The sequence below is a fragment of the Branchiostoma belcheri genome, unplaced genomic scaffold, assembly GCF_001625305.1.
Source record: "Branchiostoma belcheri isolate BF01 breed outbred unplaced genomic scaffold, Haploidv18h27 scaffold43, whole genome shotgun sequence".
Classification (NCBI taxonomy): Eukaryota; Metazoa; Chordata; class Leptocardii; order Amphioxiformes; family Branchiostomatidae; genus Branchiostoma; species Branchiostoma belcheri.
The window spans coordinates 2,013,108-2,038,639 of NW_017804054.1; the positions used below are offsets into that span (position 1 = coordinate 2,013,108).

A 25,532-nucleotide genomic window follows, 5' to 3' on the forward strand; every position below is an offset into this window, starting at 1 on the left:
GGGGCATCTGGTAGAGACGAAGAACCTTACTTGCTTTGGGGAGGGGCAATAATTGCGGGTAATTATGACAAGAACGGAAGGTCTGTGAGACAATTTTGAGTGAAACATGATATCTGGCCATACGCCCGTTGATTGACGTAATTGTAGACGATGAGCTGACTGAGATATTTTCCACGTATGATTCCTGAGATAAGGATTACTTCAGGGTCACCTGTCACGCTAAGTTGTCCCTCAATTGCAACCTGCCGTCAACATGTCACTACTGAGAGGACCTTTGTAATCACGGTCTTACCGTCTTTGTACTCCACAGTTCTCATCATTTTGAAATCGCGCTTCGCGTCTCAAATGAGATATCTTCTAAAGAAAATCCGCGTTTCAGATGTTTGGAATTCTGATATGCGAGAAATGTGTTTGTTATGCCCAAGGCATTGTTTGTAGTCTCTGAAATGATTAGAAAGTCACATTTGTCATAATTTTACCGAGGCTATGTCAGAACTAACGTCTACAGAAATCTATGACAATATGTTACTTCGGGAGTGCTGAACTTTGTACGACGTCGCATACAGGATTGTCCAAAGAATGTGTGCAGTTTACTGTTATAAAATTGTTGTATGGCGAGTGTAACAGGGTCTCGATGGTGTACCACATAGCTTCTGACAGTTTTTCGATATTTGAGTGACTTGAAATTGCCTAGGCTTAGTTAGCGCTCAAAGATCGCCCAGGTCGTATCAGGACTGATCGTCGATAGCTGTGGTTGCCATGGCTCTTTTTTCGTATAATGATATAGATCTACAGATGTTACACAATTAGTCATAATAAAATAATCTAGGAGCTAATTATTTTTACGCTTTGTAGTTATCTATGTAAGAAATAAATATTGAACATGTTTGTATGTGTATCTCTCTCTCTCTCCCTCAGTCTCTGTGTGTGTGTGTTTGTTTATTTATTCGTTTTAGGACAAATAAAAAATTTAGTATGTTATTTTTTGTGTTTTCTTGGCAAAAGACATTCGGGTCCCATGAGGGCATATAGTATTCTATGAATATAGTTTCCCTTGTGCTTTTTATTCTTTTAGCCATCAATTCTTTCCAATATCATTAATGAGGTTGAATTGCATTTTCATATCTTTTAAGCACGAGAGCCCACAACATTATCATATTTGATACTGAAGGATACGGCTCAGCGTGTGTTTTGATATCACGTATTAAAAGCCAAAGGAAAACAGAGATTATCTGAGTCAAAGCAACAAGTGGTCGAAAAACGTGTGCTATTTCATCATAACTGCATTACATGTATAGAATATTCTTGTATTTTACGTTTTATTTTTACTTTTGATAAAGACATGTGAAACATTTTAATTAAAGAGAAAAACTCTTAAGTAAGATCTGTAATGGTTAATCTATTACATTATACTGATATGTTGTTCTGTGGTGAAGTAATCTCTTTATTTGGAACATTTTGATTCGCACACACAACTCATACCCTCTACATTTGAGGGCGCAGATTCTGTTGGTGGGGGTGCTATGCCGGTATGTTGAACAAGGTTACCGAGATTGGCGCTGTGTGGATTCTAAAACCCCACTAGATCAAACTTCGCGCGCCCGACTTCTCACAAAGACTCGGTAGTTTCCCAGACAGTAAATCTAGCCTTGTGCCGAGTATCGTTTCACTCTCAGCCCTTCTTGCATGAAGCAGAATTCTCGGCTCACTTGGTGCGAAGCGCTCCACACATGTTTGTTGTAAACTAACCGGCTGAAAGGAAATGTGCCCCGGAGAAACCTCCAAACGGGACAGCGGGCCCGCCTCCCGTCTCGTTCTGACGGATTCCAGACGGCCTGCGCCGATCACAGAGAACTGAGGTGCGGAAAAGTCCACAAGTCTGAGATGTAAATCACTCTACAACAAGCAACACGTTACAGTTTTAAACACAGCTCCCCGTGGCAAGTCTTATTTATAGTATAGTTTTCACCACAAATGATCTCCTGACGTTACGTTCAAGATGATCCCTCAGTCAATTAAATTTCAAGGCCCCTCTTTGTGTTGCGTTGCCACATGTTTGTTTGTGTTTTGTCCCGTTCCCTTTCTAGCAGCCCCAGATTGAATCGGTTCGGTGGTGTTGTGTGCAGGCTGTGTTTTGGTCAGACCTCTGGCGACCCTGGCTCTGACCTCTTTGGTCGCTTGCCAGTAAAATGTTCCTAGCGTCTGCGCTGAAACCTTTCTCGTGTTGCCACATTCTGGGGGGATTTAAGCAGTATTTGTTGACGCTAAAACTCGAGCTAATCTACCTCCCAGGCCTGCAAGGTTGGTTTGAGCATCATCAGATCCCCCGCCCTCCCCCTTTACCTGAACCCGACACCTTCTAAACCCGCGCGGCTCGTCCGAGCTTTATGGCTCTTGATGATAGACGGGATAGGCAGAGGTATTTTCTTTAGTCACTTCTAAATCAGCGCGAGTCTAAGAGGTGGTCTGTCCGCACGGCTCACATTTACAAACAGGCTAGAATGACATTGACCTTTCCCGTTGTTTCACGCCGATTGTACCCCGTGAATGGCGGCCCGTCCGCGCGCGCTTTTCTAAGGTTCAACCGGATCATTTTCATCGGTAGGAGAGGGTGGGGGGTCAGGGCAGGCACCCCGTGGTCAGGGGCTTGTGCACGTCTTCGCACGGGCCGACAGACACCGTATCTGGGCAGAGATCCGTAAATCTACCCGGCATAACAGACGCCCAAGGTCACAGCCTTCTCACGATAAGTTTTGTGACAGAAAATTGGCAGCTCCGTAACAGTAGATTACAGTAGTCTCTGCCGAGCTGGCATTACAGGCGGCCCACTGTGTGTCATGAAAGTGACACCCTTCAGACCTGCCCTTTTTTCTTCTACTTCATTAGACCAGGCGTCTGACCTTTGCTTTGGGAGACATTAGAAACCAGCTCGGAAGCTTTTAACATTTAGCACGGGCATAATTTAGGCGATTTGAGCGTTAATTGAATCGCTTAACTGGGGGCCCTCTGTGGGGTAGATTCTACCACCGCACCACAATGTGGCTAATTTTTGACAACTGTAACATAACATAGCAACCTGCACCTGTTGCCTCTAAGGAGAGTAAGCATTTGATCCGCGGTTTTAGCCGTTGAATCCTGTCAGTGTAGCGGCCTTACGCCGTCCTTACACCGAGGAGGCCCTCTCACCACTACACAACTTACCGTCCGCCATCTTGTACGGAGTAACAAAAGTTGACCCAGCCGGCCGAGAGCCTGCCACGCTCCTGTCACACACCCTCACCCCCAAGGACTGTTAAAGGATCTGTTTATCCAAAGCATACTCCTATGAAAGCCTTACAAGCCATGTACACAATTTAGTGGTCATAGACGATTTGTACAAGCATTCAACGGTCGTAATTAAGTTTCCTAGACTCATTAATCAAGTTGTCAACGGGGTTCACATGGTCAGCCCCTGAGTGATAGAAAGTGTGTCACCACGGATGTTCCCATACCATAGGTCGGGACCGTGACGGCCCACAGAATGACTATCCCCCGCTACTGGGGTCTGTCTAACATCCATTAATAACCTAGACTTTCAGCACTGTCCCGATCTGACGGTAAATCACACGCCGCTGCCACATTGACTGTGGATTAGGTCAAAACCATTACTGATAGAGGAGGGGGAGTGATGCCTGTAGTTAGCGATGTTGGGCCGGATTAAGTAGACGTATGAGTAAACTCCTGTCAGGACGGCCATTAATCATTCTGGCGCTAGAGGCTGCTGAACTACAACCGGGGACACGACAACCGAGTAACCTACCATACAATACCGTTATATAGGAGAACACAGTTTTGTATTACAGGTCCAGACCCTAAAGACAACAAGCTTAAGGTAAGACAACATGTCCAAATTATCTACGCAAAGGTAAAAAGAATAATGCATACACGTAAGACTCTATTTTCTTAAGTGTTATACTTAATAGTTTTCTTTAACTTTAAGCACGTTTGCAATGAACCTGTGTGTTTGACTTCTTTTACCAATGACAGTTGGTTGACGGTTTGCAGGGGGAAGAATTTTGAAGTTTTCCAGGAGGGAAAAGAAAAGTTTTGTCGGGAGCGGTGCGGTGGCCGTGCCGCTACAAGTCCGGCCCCACGCGGGCCCAGCCCCCGTGCCGCCATGATTGATCAGCTGGGGTCACTGTGTTAAACGCCTGTTGAAATGTTTGAATGCAGACATCGGTAAACCCTTGTTGATGGTCATTAATCAAAGCACTGTCACTGGCGGCCTGAGCACATGGTCGGTACCAAGCGTGGAACACAAGTGCCGGCGATTTGGGTCAGCAGCGATCAACTGCTGTACAGAGTAACACTTCAAAAATGGTACAACTTAGCCATAACAGTTCAATCCGTCAGCTTTCCTTGTGTGATCCCAGTGTAAAGTTGATGAAACACAGAAGTTTAAAACCTTTAACCTGTTACTGGATGTTATAAATCAAGAGTCGGTGTCTGCCTGACACAGGCCTCGGGTGTGTGAGTGATTGGCTACGCGTGGCTGGGTGGTTTAGACACAGGGTGTGCGGGCAGGGAACAACTTAAACTCTCATAAATCACTCAATCTTTTCCTCTGAAAACCCTGAAGTTGGTCAGATTATTTCGGAAATAGCTCATACTTTCTAGACAGAGGCAGGAAAATGTATAAGGTTGCCATGTGTGTGTTCTATATGAAGCAATGTTTGGTTTGTGTTTTCGCAGACGACATTGTTATTCTGTGTGGCGGTTCATGTTTGCACGTTTCTTTGAAATCCATACGCTGTCATGTCTATCTTTATCAATATGACCATCGGGCCCCATGGGTGGTTCAAGTACATTCTTATGGACAAGTTCACCCCACATGGCTCTAATGAAACAAAATGGGAGGTCTGGGCGATCCATGACGCAAGCCCTCTGGAATTGTGGTGCGTTGGAAACTTGGTAGTTGGCCACATGTGGCCTGTCAGTCATATCTTACCAGTTCTAACGTAACAGGTTACCACAGGAAAGATACAGATCAACGCTATAAGCAGGCAGTCGCGCAACAGAGTATTACAGCATGGTCCCAGAGACAGAGTTTTGTAACACATATGCTGTAAAACGTTTGTAGCCGGGCCGCTTTTGAACAAATTCCAGCTGTGTTAGCCATAACTATACACAGGGTCTCTTGGCACGGCAAGGCGTCCAGTTGGTAAACCACTCAACAGGTTTTAAACACGGACAGATTTTTCTAGAGCATTTCTGTATCTTGGCTAGGATCCTGGCGTTGCTTCTTCGTCAATTGGTCGCACGACCATCATACGATCACAACCTTTGTCCATTATATTGGGACAATGGTGCATAGATCGTTTAAAATTGAGCTGCCTACTTATGACAAATGCTGTCTTAAATTCTTGCAATTGAAGGTGGCTGGATCTGTCAGAGCCTAAAAACTAGACATATTAAAGTCGTAAGACGACCTACGAAGAATGTGGTCGCCCTGTAAGATATGGCAAGCTGATGTAGAGGGATCTATTCAGCAAACTATGCCACGATATGTGTTGTAGGGCTCGAAATTCGCTTTTGGGAATAAGTGCACTGATGCACCCAACCTAAGAAAATGGGCGCACTAAAAACTTTTTGAGTCCACCATATGGAATAAAGTAGAATGCCAGCAAAACCCAAAGTTCAAAAATTTCGATGAACCTAAATTCTAACTTTAACATCTTAAACAAAAAGGTTTTATTATTTTTCTGATACTTAAATAGATGTGAAGAATATGCTGTATGCTAGTACGTAAAGGTATCAAAATATCAAAATACATATGTGAGCCTGCAAAAATATTTGGGTGCACTGGTGCACCCACAGAAACAAATGGATGCATAACTCCAATTTTGGGTGCAGTTAGGTGCACACCCAGTATCTTGAGCCCTGGGTTGGCAAGCTATCATTTTTACGGACTTAAGAAACCCTTACGGAATAGAAGCTCTCGCCTCTACTACCACAAAGGGAGAGGCTTTCTGAGAACACAGCAACACCTGTTGACACATTTGGGACCAGTCTTGGGGATGACCTTGCAGTAGCAGGGCGTAACAAGTATGTTTCCGCTACTTGGTGATGAAAGTTTCCACCTTCTAAAAGCCCAGGTCTCAATTGTTGCTAATACACGGCTTTGTTGACCTGTAGAGGATGGGTGTAAATGAGTTTCTCAACGCCCCCCCCCCCAAAAAAAAAACCGTGTATATCTCTCGGTTACGCAAAGGGGATCATTCCAGAATTAAACCTTGTCTGAAAACAAAATCACAAGTTAGCTTTTTCTATGGTGTGCGTTTTTTTAATCATTGGACGTTATTAGAAACCAAAACCGTATCAAATCAGAAGGGTTATAAGAATAATATATTTAAGAATTTTGTTTCTCACATTTTCTTCCTTCGCTACTAGCTGCGGTTGAGGTGTGGTTGTGTGTCAACAAAAGTGATTCTACAACACCAAATCCCCGCTAAACCCGATCTCGGTGGAGATTCGGCATCTTAGTTTGGTCTATACCATTCGAATCTTGTTAGTCTCGCAGCGTGGTACGCCAAGAAACAGTTACCACCCGGGAATGTTCCAGCGTGACCCACTGCAACTGTCTGAAATTAAAACGTTTGTTTCAGATTATCTTCCTGTCCGCTGTGGTATAGAGGTCGATCGTAATCCGCAGTAGAACGTGTTGAAATCTTGAGAAACCAGAGACTGGCTTCACATGCGGACCCCTCACACTGGAGCTGCATTTTTCATTTTACGAGGAAGCCATTTCTCCCCGAAGATAAATCACGTTAAAAAGCTGGCGTTGTTGGTAACATTTTCACTTCTAGTGAGGTAAAACACCTACGGGTTTAGATACCTGACGCTAAAAAAAGTCAACGTAAAGGAAAAATGGCGGCGCCAGAAAAAAAACATGCAATTCAAAAATGTCTACATGCTACATTATGAACAAACAATAATTGCTAGTCAAGCGAAAATGGACAAAATGTCTCTTTTTTTAATTCCTCGGAAATAGATGATGCTATTAAGGCTTATTTATTTGCAATTGTGCAGGTTTCTTTACAAAATAGCATCCACATATGTAGGTGGTATCCTTATCCATTCTATAAAGGTATACTACAAAAATAACTTCGTGGACATATATCCATATGTCATCTCTTTGGTTTAAATTTATCAATAGTGTTTATATGTAGATTTTGTCTTTCCTCATATCGTATTCGGTCTACACAGCTGTTATACCTTAGCGTGAACTAGATTGAAGGTGACACTAGCGGATCTCTGTATCAAAACACCACTTTTTCTGTGAAAAAATGATATTCTTCCTCTCATATTCAAGGAATATACAAGATAAATCTTGTACAGTATTGAACATTGAACATTACAAAATTGAACATTTAAAAAAGGTACTAAAAGAACCCGTGCACATTAAATGCACATTATTTTAGACATGATATTTAGGTCTAGTTTCACAACTCACTGTAGATACATCAATCTTGTAATCCCGAACATGTACGTAAAACGGTCTACCAACAGTGTTGGCCATTAAATCATCTTGTCTTGCATTCTAGTTATAGCCTTAAATTGTATAATTCTATCAAGTTCCAGAATGCAATAGAATCCCAGCGAGTTCTCTCCACTGATGTCTAAGAACTTCCGCGCACAGTTAACTACATAAAACATCCATTTATCAACTTCAAAACGTCCTGCCGACTATAAAAAACAAGCGAAATAGGATCATTGAATGTGAAGGACACTTCAGAAAGTATATTTGGCAGTGGAGTCGACCTTTTGGGCAGTCCCAAATTGAAAAAGACTGAGCACTTCCTGGGGGTTCCTAACCCTATGCCAATATCTCCGCTCTAGTCAATATGTTACCAATCTCGCTAGCACCTCAATGAGAGAGAAACAAGAACTGCTTAATCCAACCGGCCACAAAAGACCAAAATTCCGTCTGTCATCGAGCTAAGCCTTTGGACCTTGTGCTTGATATATCGTGCGAAACAAAAGAAGAATATGGGCGCCATACGGTTTGGAGACATTTGTGTACGTGCTTGGATTAGTATGCAACTGTGATGATGGTCATTACACTGAATTCAATGAAAACAGATTGTCCGACACAAACTTTTTGTACATTACACAACACACAGGATAAAGATTATTTTGTCGTTGTTGTTGAGTTTGTTCCTATGTTAGATCAATAGATCGGTACATATGAATTTTTTTTTTTTGTTTCAAACATTCAGTCACTGTCTTCGTTTAGCCCTTGTATATTGCATAAAAAGTTTCAGCAATTTATCAACAGGTTGGCTCGGCGACGAATAAAACGTTTGCAAAGATAGCAGCATCTTAAGAGATGTGTTTTCATTCTTAGAGTGAAGCCGAAGAGAAATGTGAGCTTAAGGTGTTGAAGAAAGTGTGAAGAAAGACCCGTTAAGTCTCCCCTTAACGCTTTCTAAGACTGGTCTAAGTAAATCATAAGTCGTCCCATGGGCCGCCGCGCCGACCGCCGCCTTTGTGTAGTTTTAAGTCGGCAGGATCAAAACTCAGGACGGAAAAGACCCTGGTTATTCTAGCAGAAACAGAAAGAATTACAATATTCCCTGTGGGAGAAGCGGTGTTACTCTTACAGTGAGATCCTTCAATGCTGGGATCCATCTGTAGAAGACTAGAGGAGTTTGGCTGTTTTGACTATGATGACAGCTAACAGCATCAAGATGAGTCTGTCACAACTTAGCTTAACACTCCCCTGCCCCTTCTACTTTTTCTCAATAACAGACAAATATCCGGGAACCCGGTTTGCCGTAACCTCTACTCGCTTGGACGTGAGCAAAACGCTTGTCGTAATTCTCAGAGACCTCAAAATCCCCGAAAACACACATAACCCAATTCTCAACGGAGATTTTACGACCTGCAAGGTTTTGTATTCAGAAGAAGCAGACCACAGTGTATAATATAGCGAGCGACCAACACAACTGGTCAACCCGGGTACGATATTATAAAACGTCGCCCAGAGCATTTCCCGTGTGTATCAGTTCTTCTCGCGGTGTTTTCTTTTGTCTCCTCGGGACGGTAGAATCTGATATCGTGCGGTGTGAGGGCGGCCGGGAGCCCGGGCCAAATTCTTTCCGCTCGACAGGTCGGGGGGAGGGACGAGGTGCGATGACCCCTGGCCGCGTTGAGCCGGATTTCAGATACCGTGGGGTCAACCAAACGTCGTGTCCAATACTGTCTCCGTCCCGCCTTTATTGTTTTGTCTTTGTGGACCAACCACGGGATCGTATATACAGCTATTTATATGACCTTGACTTACAAAGCTTGCATGCACCGCAATATTTCTCGGAAGCGGAAAGGGGGAGGGGGGCTTGGTTAAGGTTATGCCCTTTTTTGAGAGTCCGGTTCGAGTCGTAATTTTAGGAAAGGAAATCAGCAAGCGTCAAGGATACGTGTATTTCCCCTACAAGTCCCATTTCCACTTAATACCCATTAAATAAGACTCGTAACGCTGTTTATGTCTGAAGCTTGGATGGCTAGACTGTCGCTGTGGACTGAAAACTGTTTTAACCGGTAAGAACACACTCATTCAGCCAGTCATTCACACACTAGTACACACTCTCACACACATACATATACACACACAGATTCACGCATTTTCCTTGTTCCGGGTTTTCCCTATCAGGATATTCTACATCAGATCCCACGTCTCCAGGCAAGTTGAGCCGCGTTAAGCGACTTACGTAAAGATGAAAAGCTTCTCCTCCGTTCTGTGAAAGGGGTCTTTTCTCCGGACCCGAAGTCGGACCATTGACCTATCAGTATTTGGCCGGGATGAAATTTCAGTCATGCCTATTCATGCAGAGAGTGATTGACAGATAGTGGGACTCTGCTATGCATCGGGCAGTGCCTAAGTCAACGCCTGCCTCGTTATCCCTTAGCCCCCCAATTAAAAGTAGCTTAATCATTCTGACAGCTGCAATCACCAGAAGGAGGTAATTTCATTACAAAGCCCCACCCCTCCAATCGTATGATTGGCGCGTAAGTCCCCAAAATCTGGCAGCGCAAACCCTAAACAACGTCTAATGTACACAGCCCGGCCGGACGGTATGACCCAAGCCGCCCGGCAAGCGACGTGACGTGTGGTGCCAAAACGTACGTGCGAACCAACCAGCACCGTCGTAACATCCCCCCGACCACAGCCAGCGGACTTGCCCAGACGAACCGTCGGCTTAACGCCCAGTCCACCCCCGACGTCGTTTGTCGGGCACCACGGTGTTCCCGCCGATGCCGGTAGGTCTTCACTTCCATCAGGAATATTCTCAGCATTCAGCTACAACATATATGCCAGCATATCAGACGTGTATCATGAACCTATACGAAGTAAAAACACCAAGTATACAGCTACTGTGGACCGGTGTTCCTATTTAAAGCACGGTTAATTTTTACGAGGATATTTTGTAGAGGCACACATGTCTGGTTTCTGGAGACCGGGCTGCTAAAGGCCAAGGGTAGGGCCAAACTATCGGTCGTCACGTCCCTATAAATGTAAATATCTGTCGTGTCAGTGTGGAATAGAGGTTCTAATCACTGAAAATTGTGGTTAAAACCTTGATTGAGACCGTTTTTCATAATTAAGACGAGAAAATATGGCGCCTGGGTCGCTGTGTGGTAGTAACTTCCTGTCTTTAGGGCCCAAAACATTGCCAGGTTTGATATAATAGATTTCGACATTCGTCAATAAGAGAGCCAGGCTATACCGTAAGAACTATCTAAAAGGACCCTAACTTATAGACATTCTAGTAAAACTCTGAGAGATAAAAAAAACTCTGGATAAATACCAACACTGTTCTGGATAGCCTTACGTGTACTTAAACGTCACGGTCATTCAAAAATACCCATGTGGTTTACACAAAATGCACGTACAGCTAGCTAAGAATAGTGATATACGTTGAAGAGAAAACACCCCTTTATCAAGTATGTATATTTGGGCAGACTATAAGATGACAGCTTCACAATAGTTGCAGTTATGAAATCGTGCCTTTCAGTGTAGCTTGTATAATCCTATATTTTCAGATTTTTTTTTGTATAACGGATTTAAACAATACCCAGAATCAAGTGTAATAGAAATATCATCATAGATATGACAGAGTGAGTAGGGTAAGAGTTTTGAGATTAACTCACGACATATAGATTTAGCTTTGTCAAACTATGTGTAAACTATGCAGGGTCTAGATACTGAGAATGTGATCGTTTTGGGTTATTCATGTAGTGTAGAATAACTATAGAGTCATTAAGAATAGTTCTGAATTAATTAGCATTTGGTGGGCCCAAATCTTCCTGTAGATCCTCAACTTTCCCTTCAAAACGTTTTAATATTAACGTTGTGCAATGAGGGAGATTAGTACTCTCTCCACTTTACACTAGACATTTCCTGACAATAATGTATACATTGACGCTATACTTCAAATTTAACTTCTGCAGTTTCAGATAAGTATAAAGATCCTAGTTATGTACTATGTTTGATAAAAGTACTAACATTCAACAAAGTAGTGCACTCTTATTTTCTTTATATTGAGCTTTATGAAAGGTAACTGCAAATAACATTGTTTTTCCTGGCTGCAGCAATATTCATAATTTGCCATCAATGAAAATATTCTTTCTACAGTGTATGTTTAATGTAGAAACGTTTCCTGTCTATATATCTCGTATTGCTTTTACGTACATAAAGTTTTGCATACTGATCACAGTGATCTACAAGTATATGTTATTTCACAACTGACGGTAGAGGTGTATGGAGTCTATGCTACCGAATTTTAATTCCACTCAGGCACAAAGTCTGTTTTGGTACGTAATTCCAGTCCGAAGCCACTACACCCTTTAGCGTATGCCCTGTAGACTACTAAGGTATACCTTACCACATCTTTCTTCACTTCACACTCTAGACCCACTCACAATACACCTTCTGATGTTTCACTAACTAAGCACTAACTATCTCTCACACGTTAAACAAAGCATAATTCTGCGTCGTGGGTCCATTTTAATAAGATGAGACCAAAAGGCACACATGCACAAACCTGGATCTCTAAAACAAATACAAATAATGAGGAGGCCCAGGATGTTGTCATCCTCTCGTTTCAGATTCTACCACAACATACAATATCCTGCTGCAGAAAACTGAAACTTCCGTGGACGTATGTACACACTTGTATGTTACAGATAGACTCTGTGTTGGTGAAGCCACCTGGCACAAAAACCCTGGAAGAGCTAGTCTTAATTTGCGCACACCGTGTAACTGGCTAGGTTAGTGCAGTGGTCAGTCTATGGTCGAATCAAACTACAGGACAGTCAAATGGAAAATCTAAAAAAAGATTCAAAGATACAATTCCAAACCTTATCGTGACAAGTATGTACAACTGGAATGTGCTACTTGTTGGCGATATATTTTGTTTGTACGTGCATGTACGTAAAATTTTAGCAAAGAGGCTAAGAAAAAGGACAACCAGTCCACTATGGCACAAGACCAGGTAGGATAATCAAACTACACAAAAAGTACGTCTGGATTTCTGTCTAGATGTACAATTTGACTGCGAACACGTTTTCAGTACGCTATATCCCTCCCAGACGTTTGAAATATCCTATTGAGTGTTGAATTAGTGTTGATATGTGGCTTAAGTGTATGCTTTAGTGTGTGTGTATTGGTTCTGAGCGCTGTAGGAAACGTGGTAGGGGGAGGCCGCGTTTTGTAGGGATTGACCCGCACTGTGTCAAAGGTTAAACCCGAAACTAGATACCCCCTTATTTCAGACTAGCAGCAGTGCAAGTCAAGGAAACGAGCTGATTTACTTACTTATTTCTGTAAGCTTGTGGAAGTTTTGGACATTACATCCAATTGGGTGGCGTTATACGGTACGGGAATACAGAGCAGTACGGATTTGGGGTCCTTGGTACACCCGCATAGACAGGATGATTAGCACGGTAAGCTACACACGTGAATTTTCAGTATTCCTATATAATTAACTCGTATCTTTGCGCATTTGTTTTGAGTTACTGTACTTCGTCACAATCCACAATCCCATACCCATTTATACATATTGTACACATCAATGAATATGCAGAGCAAGAGTTAATCAAATTATATATAGTTCCAATCTACTGACAGATTTTAACTGACTTTGACATATTTCATTATACGTGTCTATGAATGCCTATCTGTATTTCTGCAAGACGCGTCTAACTCTAAGGAGGCTAAATTAGCCCTTATAAGTGTTGCTAAACATGTTGATTTACTCAATCAGACGCAGAGAGTAATCTTCTGGCTACATTATGTCTGATAAACATCTCAGTTTAAAACAGCGACTGTTAATACATCGCCTCTAAAAGGTTTCCCTACTGCAGCAGAACTGATAGCCGAGAAATCAAATCCTTTAAATGGCTGTTTTTGCTTATAGATTCTTAACATAAGTAACGACACATTCCCAAAATGGTAGCTTAGTCGCCAAGACTACGGAAAAATCCGAGTAGAGAACCCGAGTCGATATTTAGAATTCTGCGCGAGCGCTAGCCGGAGCTCGCGAGTTTAGTGAGATCGCTATTGTACCCGTGTTTCAGGAGTCTATAAACACGGAAGGTAGAAACACCACCAAAAAAGACAGGAAGTGTTTAACTACCCAGACGGTGGGCCCAGATCTCAGAACACACAGGGATAATTGGGTTTTGTCTTTGTTAGCAGGATTATAGGTAAAACCCTGAACAGTTTTTAATTGCAGGTATAGCTGGAAGGTGTAAGTGCCCACGGTGTGCGGGAATTCGGTGAACGCCGTCCGCCTTTCTTTATTCCCAGCTCGCCCAGGGCTTTCTCCAAAACAAAACATGAAGACAACTTGTAATTATGGCTGATATTACAGAAGTTAGACCAGATCTTGTGTCCAGTATAGTTTGGGGAAGCGTGAGTTCGTATATGGGAGCTATGTGTTGCGAGATTTCACCGGGAGAGTGCTAGCCAGCCAGGCGGCGGTGTCGCGGCATTACGCGGGGCGCCAGCTCCAGGCGTACCCGGTAAGAGACACGGGTCTATCCCAGCCTCATTCACTTCATTATCCGTGGCTGGCACAATAATTGATTAGAATGTGAAAGGACTCCAAATCCCTCCGAATCAATTTGGGTAATTGTCGGCCATTTGGTACGGACGTTTAGGCTCGTCAAACTTCCATTAACTGTCGCCTACCGTCCGCCCTCCCCATTGTTTTTAGGATACCATAGATTAGTGAACAGTACTTAAAACCGTCGCTTATCGCAAAGAGCGGAAGACAGTTGGCTCGTGGGTTTGAATAGAAAGTATCTAGTGTGAAATTCTCATGGAGGATCCCTACTTAAACAGGAACTGATTCCGTCAGAAATTAGCGAGGATTTTATTTCCACCCCCCACTAGGGCAGAGAAACTGTGGTAAGACTTGAGAAGGAAACACACACGCACACACAGTGAACCACACTGCACAGTAATACCGGCTGCACTGTTCTACAACAATGAGTTGTTTTGGGAATTCTGATAGAAGTTGTAAGGATGTCTTCATTGAATCTTGTTAGTAGTGAAATCACTTCCACGCTGAGAAAACGTGGGTATTTGTGCGGGATACTAACGTACAATGTTGTCCCGGGACTGCTCTACTCTCTACCAACCGCTAGCTCTGCTCTAAACTTTGCATAGGGCTTGCTTTAACTGTTCTCACCAGGGAAGTGGCAAATATTTACCTAAGCATCATTAAAGGCGTGAAAAAGCTTGCTAGGAGCAAATTCTTGTCCCAACATGTTTGCAGTATGACCAGAAATTAGATTATTTTGCCCCGTTCAGTCCGCAAATTGAGAAAAGAAACACAATCTGGTGGAAGGTATCGCCGTGGGATCTCGATCCAAGATGGCGGAGTCGAGATGAAAATCCCCTAAACAATCCTTACAACCGGGAAACAACTAAATCCGTCAGTTCATGGGAGGATAAAAAAAAGGACAGAAACATCACAAGCGTCCTTGATTAGCGTACTGTATGTTTTTTGAATCAAACAACGGCGGTTTAAATCTTAGCTACTGACTATTTGTAAACTGGACAAGATTGTAACATAACTGCCACAACTTGTAGGAGTACACGCGTGTTTAGCAAGATACTAATACTCCCAATTTTTGAAACAGAAAAAAAGGCAACAAGTAAACACTATATTTGACCAAATTTACCGTAAAAATTGAAATTGTTCAATAGGAGAGAACAGAGATTACATCTACTTGAATGCATCTTGTGAATTGTACTGTCTAGTATGGTGTTACCTGTCTTTTTGCTCGACTGTGCCGACCCGCAAAACTTGATTAGTTCAAGGCGACATTGTTTTTATATACCTGTCTTCTTTCATTAAAACGGGTGACACTAGATCGATCGTCGGGACGCTGGTACATTATAACAGAAGCCATAGGTGATCTGTTATATGTCATAACTTGTGGACAATTGTTAGAAATAAAACCATACATTAAATATGGCGACTTGCAAAGATAAAACACAAAAATACAAAAGGCGACCTTGATTCGTAGAGAGATAGAAACCCAGTTTTCTTTTGCAATGCTTTGTCAGGTACAATCGACACTATCTTGCAGGTGTTATGAAGTATATTACACTAGGTGTTCACAATTGACATCTCATGAGTGATATATAAAAGTAACGCAGCAATACTGATGCTAAAATAAAATAAAAATTATACAAAGGCACGAAAAATCAATTTCAAGTTCCCAATTCCAAACCATGCTGACTTCATACATGTGCGAGGGGTTTGAAGTAGAGTAAAGTATAAAATAAAGCAAAGATAGATATTATAAACAGACTTAGTAGTCCACAGCACATGTACACTACATTTCTTACCTTAGTCCTTGTAATTGAAGAGAGACAGTATGGAACAGGGTAACTTATATTACCACGGTGTTTAGAGATGTAAAAAGTGGCAACACAAGAATACAGAGTGATGTGTATTCTTACTATTCAGTTTACCATTTATGCAAATGCACGCGTCGAAATTGTAGCTGAATAATTTACCGCACAACAGATACCCAACGACAAAAGTATTTCTAAAGTTGAGTCGGAGCATATTTTCTTATGTTTAACTTTTGAAAAGCTGTACGTACTGTATTTAAAGAAATGTTGGGCCCCTAGTTTACTTTCCAGAACCATATTATTGGCAACTGCATTATGATGATAGAAAAATTTCACGGTTGCTGGAGACTAGCGTAGAACACAGTTTAACGTTACGTCACTGTGTTAGATATAAACATATACAGACAACAGAAGCGATTGACACGAAACAATACAACTTCGACTTTTTATTATCCTTTAATAAAAAAATAAACCTTGATATATTTATCATGCGCAGCCCTTTGATCTTTTACTGTTTACATAATAAAATTTTGTAACGAAAACACTGACTTCAAAGCGAGCGCAGACAAAAAATATCAAGGATGAAAGCACACAATACGTTTCTGTACGCAACATTATCATATTTATCGGAATGAAAGAATAGTTCATCTCCGTATATATGCACAATTTCATTTTTCATGTCGACAGGAAAGCATATGAAAACAGTATACCGGAGACTTTTCCATACAGAACAATTCTTGAAAAATGCACGGACAATACAGCTGAGATGTTATAACTTTTCACATCTGTATACAAAACATCGAGGGTTCAGAATTACTACCGGTCTTAAACCCCGTAACTAAAAAACAAATCCAACGTAAAACTTACAAAATATGTTGCTATCCGTAGAACAATGATAATATTTTGCAATCCGTAGAACAATTTTTCGGTGATAGTTTTGAACTATTGACTTTTGTAGGGGTATTACAAGGTGGCAAGGCTATCCGACAAAAAAATACTGCCCTCAAAAATGGTAATCCACTGTTCACTGGTCTTTGACAACAATAGTGACCACCATAAATGTTCAAATAAGACATTTGTTTCTCTTTGTGCTATGGACATATCATATGCACCATATGGTTACATGAGGTTAAGAATACACCTTTCGCTGTTCAATAATATCTATAGGGGTATAGAGTTTTGGAAGCAGCAAGATTTCAAAGTAAAATAATTTGTTTTCAGGTCTTGCTTTTAGGATATCATCAATCTTCGTCCACATATTGACATGAGTATTCATAGCAAATTAATTTGTCAAGTCTTTCATATAATCAACGTCGTAAAGCACAATTCATTAGCTTTTATTAATAATTTAGTAGCAGAAGTTCCAGACAAAACAGTTGAGCGTTCATGACTATGTATAGATAACCATCAACCAACTACAATATATAGCTGTCTGCATAATTTAGTAGGCTATATCTTGGCATTGCAAAGATAATGCCATTCGTACAGTCATCATAAAAGATAATATTTATGAATGGCAATGAATATGTTATGTTTGGCTTCTTCTAGCTGATAAGAAATGGGGCGTTTATAATTTCATTATTCTGAACAGTTAAACAAAGGCGTCTGGCATTTCAACACGCCGATTCAGTGGCGGGAATATAACTAATAACTGCAAATATTAAGATTGTAAATTTGGAGCTGTATAAAGAGTCAATTCTAACACTTGTCTGTACGTTATTTTAGTGCGTGCCAAAGTTGTGGTCCCTGTATAAGGATAAGGTTTGAAACAATAGTATGTTTTTCTAGCGCGTTGATAATTAAAACAAGTATACAAACACAACACGACCTTGGTACAACGTTACTGACTCCCGCTTAGGCTTTATTGAAGAGGACTTCCGCATGTATACTGAGAAACCTGACGTTGTGTTGTGTGTTTGGAGGTTCGATTCTGCGGTTAAGGTCTCGTGCGAGGGACCACAGCAAAGCGGTATAGTGGTCAGTCAACACAGACTGGTCAAACAGTGGACACCCAGGCCTAAGGTGACCAAACCCTTGTTCTTTTATACACGTTCTAACAAAACCGGACGTTTGGGAAGGTTCTAGGCCAGCGAGTATGGTTTACACACAGAGAGAGAAGAGTAGTTATACACTTCCGACCTGTCAACTTGTCACAGAATCGAGCCCTCTGTTAGTGGACATTGGACGCTGTGTTGACCAAAGCAAAAGACAACAACAAAAATGGCGGAAAAGGCGAGGCTAGGGGGATCGGGTGTACGTACTGACCAGTCGTGCTCGCTGACCACTCCACACTTTTGCGAGAGTCCTGCGCGGGTCGATCAGCTTGCGTGGCCGGCCGAGGCTCGTCAATACACCTGTCGTAACTGCCGTAACTCCGCGGCTGTGCTCGTAACTTTTCAGGCCCGCCTGTAAGTAACTCTCACGGACCGATCACACACAGAAACCTTCCTAATTAATCCGGCCGTATGGAATAGGGAATCGAATCTTGGCGAGGTATGCATAAGGAATTGTTGTTGTGGAGGCGGCAGGGGCTGGAGCTACGCCCGCGGGATCCGGTTACTCCTACCGGCTGAGGAGGCCCCATTTGGCCGGTCCGGGCCCCTCGGCTCGGGTATCGTGCGCACTTCTATAGGTAGTTGTTGTGCTGAGTCTAGAGAAAAGCTACCCCACCTTTAGAACAGAAGAGGCTTTCCGGTAGACATTATCTCTCTGTAGACTGATAAGACCCAGACAGCTAAAATCAAGGAATCTTCTTTAAGAAGATTGTGGCGTTTCTTGGTTAAAACTGACCAGTAGCCATTCAAGCCCCTCAAGAGTTCGACCTCATGGGGATTGGTATCTAACAAAAGATCTTTGCAAGATAGCAAGCTGTCAAAATAAGGCCGAGATTTTCCATTTTTATTCAAGCACGCCTTGGTAAATAACGACTCTCTGTAGACTGAAGACCGGAGCACTTCTTTCAATACGATTTTCCAAAGCTGCAGTGTGTACCGATGTCGCCTATAGACCACACGCCACGAAAAAGGGACACAGGCTTTAAACAGGCACGGAGAATTTACTTCCAACCAAATGCTAACACAGAGAATAAAGCTGGCTTGGGAAGCCTATAGTGTTTTCTACAGTTTAGGACGGTTAGCTGACACGGTTTGGTTAAAGTAGACCGTGCAGGGATAACTTTAGCAAACGTTCTAGTCGCACCTGTTTGTGGTGTAGTGTACAGAACGGCAGTTTTGTGTTTCGGACAGGCAATGGTAGGAATACTCTCCTTATCGTCTGTATCAGCACAAAGTAATCAAACTGCCGTCAACAACCCTCTCTGCAACACTTCATCTTCGTGAAGAGATCAGAAATAACTCCAGAAAGTAGACAATTCGTCTGCTAAAAACGCTTAGACAAGAGGAGTTTAGCCATCTTGAGAGGTAGGACAAGAGTTTGTGTGCACGCGCGTCCTTCGCTGGAACACTGTAGTATAGTCTCGTCAGTAGTTTACATCTAACGCCGAATGACAGATGATAACTGTACAATGATATGTCTTCATAATGTCACCAGTAATCAGAAATCCCATGGGCCCTTCTTAATGAATGTTTTTATCCTAAATATCTGTCAATACTTATTTCTGAGCCCGTAGCTTGAAACGCAAGCTGCCGGGAAACGCGAACGAAAATCCCGACTATATCAGTGTGCGCCGTGCGGTGATCCTGGCAATTACTATTTGGAAACAACGTGTTAAGCGCGGTTTCTAAGGGCGGGACAAAAAACTGACAGACACCCCAACAAAAATGTCGAACATTTTGATAAGAACATCTACGTCTGCTAAAAGCTGTCGAAAAAAAACCTTCCAATCTTCCGCGGATTTTGTCGGTGTAAGTCCCGGGATCAGTCTGGCGGCATGCGCCTAGCTTCCACGGGCTAATTACGCAGAAAAGGGCCATTTGAACCTGATAATTACCCTGGTTTGGCTCCAGATCTATAGAACCGAAGTACCCAAGCTGTGATAAGTATCGTGATATCATAAGTACTAACCTATGGGAGAGATTAAACATAGACGGCAAACTACAGTCGCCTTGTCTACAGACAAGATCGTGGGGAGGGAAACTATGGTTTAACTTCTCTCTAATGTAGCAGGGTCTCTTTCCGTGGCACGGCTAATCTTGGGGATTTTAGCTGCTTATCATTTACATCAACTCGCTAAAACTGTACGGATATTTCTAACAGCATTTTTGTACAAGGCTGGGCATGGTACGGGCATACTAATCCCTAGGCAATGCTGGTATAAGAAACACATTTACATGCATCGCACCGAATAATACTCGTACCAGGCACTGAAAAAATTGAATATGGTACAGTTTTTACTATAAGGATATGTTGTATTAAAACTCCGAATTTTTCTTCATGTAGATGTTAGTGAACACTTAACACCAGACAAATGCCTATTTTCAATACAGACGACTTGTGCTATTTTGTTATGTCTGTCCGAAGCCATACACTTACTTAAGAGTCAAGCTAGTATAATATTTGGCTGTTGGTCAAATCAATACATGTATCTTCTGAATGTACCATAATCTGAATCATGTTAAATGTACAAAACTATATTCAACATTTACATATCTATGCAAGGAATTCAAGGATATGTATACATTGCACTATTGATTGTACACATACATACAAACGTATAACATTCTACAGTATCGGAATTTCAAGAATCATCAAATCTTTTTCTATTCCAAAAATATACTGAAAAAAAGCTTTGTGGATTAAGTTTTAAAAAATTATTTACGTAACCTACTTTACGATGTTGTAGAAGCAAGGAACTAATCATTTTAGGTCAAATTTGTCATTTTTTGTAGGTTGGAAAAGTTGACCATTTTTGGGAATATATTTCACAAGAAATGTGCAGAGAAAATGCCTCAAACTTACATCAAATATAGACCATTAACTAGCAAACTGGGTCCTGTTACAATACAGAAATATGTTAACTTACATAATGTCAACTTTTTCAGTGCTTAGCATTATTAATGTTTAAACTTTTTTCCATACACTGAGAAGTTGCCATGAGTATTATATACATATCGATGGGAAACAAAATTGATATGGATATTCAAACCTATGTAACAGCTGACTACTAACCTTAAAATGATTACATTTCAGTCATATCCAAAAGATAGGTCTTATATAGTTTTAAGATATATTTTCCAAGGAGTTAGATAGACTTAACGCAGAAGAAATCGTAGATTGATGCAAGTACGATTTTATTTTTAGTTTGATCCTGTTCTACTCTAATGTGTTTATTTGTGCTGTTGTAATCACTATATTTTATTATAGACATCGTAATGTTTACAAAGACACTAGGAAGTAGAAAAATTAGAACTAAAATCAGGAGCTCTGTGAAAAAAAACGGATCTGGCGGACATTTGAAAAGCGCTTAGCGCACGGCCATATTTGTTTTGAAGCCAACTGGCGACGCAAGCATACATTTTGTACCAACAGACAAACTTTTTAGAAATATTCTGATCAGTTTTGAAAACGGAACTTTGCCTGTTATAAGGGAATAATTGGTAAACATAGGAAAATAATCTTTTACTTTGAAATGTGGCCGCGATGAAATATAATTTGCGGAGTAGATCAAATTATGACACATCCTATACACTATTTTTGAAATCAGTTCAACTAAAAACAAGTCAAGCCGATGCTTTTAATGGATAGTCATGGACATATGAATGGTTTCCTATGAGTTATGGCGATAGACGTATATAATTGCTCCTAGACGTGTGCTCTTTTGACATTGACGACAGCCCAGGGCTATTTCAGGGCTACACCGGCCCTCGTTAAACCGTCCCGTTTTCTCGCAAACCGCCGAGGTTCTAAATTTCCCCTAACGATGTTGTTCAGGGTCTGGTTCAAACCGTCTCCCCTCGTAAGCTAAAAGAGACAGCACCACTTCTGAAGATCTCTTACGCAAATGTTTTAAAATTCCTGAGGTCTAGTTTTATTTGTTTTCCATTGCGGCTTGAGACGAAGTTTATGGGGGAGAGAGAGAAAGCTCCTACTGCGCAGGCTCATACTATTTGTCCGGGTCACGTTTTTGCGACACAAGATGGCGGATATCTTTTTTTGAGATCGAACAGAAAACTTTTGTAACGCGCGCTGGGATTGGCGGGAACCTTATTCAAAGGTAATATATTACATTCGCTACGACATAAAGACTATAATTTTTCTCTGGCATTGTCAATTTTCTATACAGAGAGATATTTTATTCCCACGTGGTTTCCCCATATATGCCCGTCTCCTAAAAATCTAGACAATTCTATAAATGTTCTATGACAGCTCAAAAATATTCCAACGATTGCAAACTACCCCATGGAATAGGGACAACAAGTATAGCTGAAAATCCAGCTGGAAGTGTGACGATTAAAAGGATCACAGCTGTCGCCCAACAATATGGCAACAGTTCAGCCAACCTCAAGCCGATTCCAGGGGACAATCCGTATACAATGAACTGATGGTTTGTCGATATCTACCAAAAGATACATCTGTCTACTGATATAATAAGTTGATGTCTGGTTTATGTATTCCTGATTTCTATACGTGTTGTCTTGTCTTGTCGATTCGACCGTAGCATGGCCACCCCCCATGCCGAGATACATATCAAGTTTCCCGCCGAATAAGATACACACCGCCGGCGGCCCAAGAATCACCGTCAAGATATTGACCTCAAATCCGCACACCAAATTTTTATGTTTCACCACATCCAAGAACATTTGAAACCCAAGGCGCGGCGGTATTTCAAGGTTAAGAGCGAGGCGACGAGAAGGGATAGGAAGGATGTTTGGCTGTCTGGATCCCATTTTACGATTTGCTTGCTCATCTCGTAAAAGTTTTCTGGGATGAAGTCTGCAGCTGTCTTTCAGGACATGTTTTCGTAAACATCTTCTTCTCAAGTCTTCATGTCGTTAGAGATAATACTTAGCCGTCCCAAGAGTAAAATCTAGCGGGGTTTAGAGATTTAGAGTAGTCAACACCTTGTTTTATTCCCGTTTAGTACTACTGCGTGCTCTAGCCGAGCTCTCGATATTTCTTCATGTGGAACTATTGCATAGAGGCAAAGATGTTAAAGAAAACGACGTTCGTTTTTATTTTCTTTTTGTGTGTGTGTGTGTGTGTGTGTGTGTGTGTGTGTGTGTGTGTGTGTTTTCATTCCGAAAAGTTGTGGGGAAAAAATATAAACACGTATTGCATTGCATGGTTTGTGACTGAAACTTGATATTAATTATTAGTATTGATTTCGAGGTGCATGTGTGAACTTTTAATTCGTAATTCCGTTGCCTATAGATGATCCTATGCATTATGAACATGTCTTATAGATAGAGAACATACCGTTGCACGTTATGTTGGAAAGATTATACTGCCTAACTTCAACTTATAAGATTTTTATAAGTACATCTACTTGATATAGCAGACGCACGTTGACATGAACACCACGTACTTTTGATGAAGCTGTTTTGAGAGCACAAATATACGGTAACATGGTCTGGTGTAATATTATGAATTTCCTTGCCGGTCTAGCATTCGCTTTAAAGGTCCAGTGCAATCTAGGTATAGTTTTGGAGGACCCCCAAAAAGAGATATATTGGATATCTTCTGTGCTCTCGCTTTTTAAATACATATTCATGACTTAACTGAAGACACTCGGTTTGAAAATATGTTATTCCAAGGAGGTTGCCGGAAACTTACACTTTGGATGCAAGAAATGTTCTTTTGAGCAAATATTAATATGCTAAACAAGAAATATACGCTTGTTATGTCCCTTGAAATAAAACAAGCTGTGCATTACATTGCAGTTTGGTATCAATATGCAATATCAGAGAATGCCTTGGTCCCATACTTTTTTCTTTTTGCGGTAGTAAAAAACTTTTAGAGGACTGTTTTAGAAAATCGCATATCTACAGGTAAGTTCTATGTCAATTTGTGTGTAAATTTAAAGCAGAATGTTTAGGAACTTTCACATCATTTCTTTCAAGGTTGGTGTTACATATCTATACCTTTAAGTACGACAAGACCTTAAAGTCTTCAAAATGGGTCCTCAAAAATAATCTAATGTTGGTTGTTTTGCGCACACATTGATTACATTTTGTAGCTGTAAATAATGCCTCGCTAAAATGTCCCTTTTTTGTTGTTACCCATGAAAATGGAGATCACCGTTGTTAAGGTAATTCTCTCTTTTTTCTAATACATTCAGGACTTAACTAACCACGTTTACATCGCGACACAGACGCTAGGTTTGAAAATGAGTTTCTACTTTGAGAAAAAAAGGGCCAAATATTTCTCGCATTCTATGCTTAGAATCAGGTGACTATAGAGCTGCCTCCAACTCATTATCTCCTGTAATTCAATCGACTTATTTGATTTCGAGCTTTTGTATATTTTATTAACTCTGATCCCCTTCATACCTGGTCCGTGGTTGCCGCCAGTGTTTTTTCTTCCTTTTCTGGTTTGTATCCCATGCGACAACTTTCGCCCTAAGGTGTCAGAAAGCATGTGTGCGCCTAACCTGAAGCACACAGCTCGTATAATGGAGCCCAGAAGACTAGAGTTAGGAAATTGGACATGTTTGTCGGATTTTCACTAGGATTTGGGGGCGACTTTTGACTTCACTCCGGAAGGGCAGATCAGTTCGGGTTAAAGTTCTCCCTGTTCTACGACCCAGAAAAGGTTCGGATTTGCTTTAATTTCTACTAAAACGACTAATTTTCTCCGGTAAACAACGTTTTGTTCGCCCATTACGGCGCGGCTTCTATACCGTTAGAGGGAACGCTTTGATGTTTAGAACTCGATCTCTTTGCGCTTGAATATTGAGCGAGTTTTCTATCGGCTAGACTAATTACTTACGTAGACAGGGCAGTTCGATTGGTACTTCCCCCGTCTTGTTATACCTGAAAGAAAAGTGATTATGCTGCAGTAATGAAGAAGTGTGAAAATTGAATGAGAACATTTTGGCGGAAAATTAGAAACCGTTAGTTGCTTTTCGCTCGGGCTTAATGAATATACGGACGTTGCAGAAAGATCGAGAATCATGTTGATACAACTTTGTAATTTGTACTCGAAGAAAGAGTCATTTTGTTCATGAAATAAATGAACTCATATGTACAATTGTGCGTAAAAAAATCCTACAATATCTTGCTAGGAAAAAACATGCTTAAATGAAGTTGAAATATCTTTTTTCATTCTTTTCAGCGACTAGAGTTATTTTAGAAACTCAGCTTAGGTTTGACAGAAATGTTGTTTGTCAGTACAGAGACTTGTCAGTACAGAGACTTGTCAGTACAGAGACTTGTCAGTACAGAGACTTGTCAGTACAGAGACTTACAAGTTTAAGATTACTTCATAATGAGCCACAAAACGTTTTAAAATGTTGCGGTAGATTCGATGTCAAACTGCACTGAAAGGAAGGCACATTTTATTGACTTTTAGTGCCCATTCTGATAGGTATTTTTCAAGGAAACTTACCAAGTTAAGTGAAAAACAAAGAAAACATGTAACAACTTAGGATGCTTCAAGAGAAATTCAAGCCTGATGATTTCGTGAATTGTGTCTTCTATATTGTTATAGCTAAAAGACTGTG

General features: G+C 41.2%; 1 protein-coding gene across 5 annotated transcripts in view; it reads left to right on the forward strand.

The window, feature by feature from the left end:
• Positions 1 to 3,764: 3,764 nt before the first annotated feature.
• LOC109478336 (diencephalon/mesencephalon homeobox protein 1-like) overlaps positions 3,765 to 25,532 on the forward strand; it is a 48,515-nt gene continuing 26,747 nt past the window's right edge. The window contains exon 1 of one of the 5 annotated variants that reach the window (XM_019779845.1): positions 3,765 to 3,871. The gene's annotated coding sequence lies outside the window, so the exon portion shown is untranslated. Of the gene's footprint in view, positions 3,872 to 9,954; positions 10,300 to 12,804; positions 12,985 to 22,066; positions 22,086 to 25,532 lie in introns of those variants that run through there. The other 4 variants (XM_019779848.1, XM_019779843.1, XM_019779844.1 and 1 more) reach the window with 4 other exon arrangements.